This window comes from Charadrius vociferus, unplaced genomic scaffold (assembly GCF_000708025.1).
Source record: "Charadrius vociferus isolate BGI_N301 unplaced genomic scaffold, ASM70802v2 scaffold134, whole genome shotgun sequence".
NCBI classification, from domain to species: Eukaryota; Metazoa; Chordata; class Aves; order Charadriiformes; family Charadriidae; genus Charadrius; species Charadrius vociferus.
Window position 1 is genome coordinate 1,088,122 of NW_009648333.1, and position 1,505 is coordinate 1,089,626.

Here is a 1,505-nt window from a genome sequence, read left to right on the forward strand (position 1 = left end):
ATTCAAAAAACATATGTGTGCAACCACCTGCTGTGAATGATTCCCCATTAACTTACAGTGCAGTAAATCTAAAGTTAATTTAAATGTGCTTGAAATTAGGCAGGTACTTAGAAAATTTGCTGCCCTGGGGTTCAAATCATTCTGAAACGGGGTGGAAAACCAAAGGAAGAAAGTTATCAAAACCAAACAGATTGCAGACATTCAGCTGACTATTTTGGTCAGTATTTGCATTGTTTGAAAGATAACTGTGAAGCATCTCTTGGTTATCCACAAGGTTCCCATCGGGTTGTTTAGCAGTGAAATCTGAAACACTGTTTGAACTCCACATGATTTCTAGTAGTTCAAGTAGGTTTGTTAATTGAAAAAGAGGTCTAAGTCCCTATTCTCCCAAAAAACAGAGACTATGTTTAGAGAGGAGACATTGCTTTATTCTGGCCAGGGCGCACGGTGGACTATTTCCACAAATGCACACCCCATGTCGGTTTCCTGGTCGTATTTATACACAAAAGTTATAAGGTAGCACCCTCCCAGTTACAATGATTGGTTAGTAATTTACATGTAATTATATTTGCTGTGTCATTCTCTTCAACCACTGCGCCTGTGCAAGGGAAGGGTCTCTACCTGGGCAAGGGTCTTCTTAACCTATGGGTGTGATTTTTGGTATCATAATAAAGGTAGTTCAGCTTAGGACACTCAGAATTTTCACTTTTCTGCCAAGTTGCCTAGACTCTTCAAAACATGGTAGATTAGTAGTATCTTCAAGGTTTGTGTGCTCATCTGCTTCAGGATGTTTCACTTCAAACAGTAACAACAATACTTGCTTTCCTTGATTAGGAGTTCTTTCTCATACGGCTCAAAGATAGAATCCTCATTATCCATGAGAACGTCTCAAAAACGTTCCTCTACTAATTAGCCCAGATACTTGTGAGGAAAACATTCCCAAGGCCGACCATCTGGCCAAGTACATAACAGAATGGTCGTACGCAAGACCCTGTATCCGAAGTTCAGCTAATGCCAATAGTTAACAGGCCTAACTAACTTTAATACTAACAAAAATGGCTAAGATTCTAACTGTACGACAACAAGTTGGTTTTGTTTCTGTGCGAGGAGACGTTCTAGTCCAAAGACATTGCATGGAAAAACTGTCAGGTCACCAATAAAAGATAAAAAGCCCATTATTTCATAACCAACTCCGTTGGACTGGTTCAGGAATAGCTTCAAACTGCCGAGATGCAATCAGCAGCCAGGTGACTTGCGCGATGGTTTAAAAAATAAGCATCTAATGCTTATGTTGAATATCGAAACCGCCCTGTGTTTCACGCAGCACAGGCACAGCGGGGTCCAGCGCTTCGGGAGCGCTCCGGCACATAAATGCCGACTCAGGTTTTCGGGACAAACACAGAGCTGTGGGGCTGGGCTGATGGCGGTGGGGAAACGTGTCGCCCTCGGTGACGGCTGTGGCTAGGCCCGGCGGGGGGAGGTGAGGGGCCGGGCTGGGCAGGAGG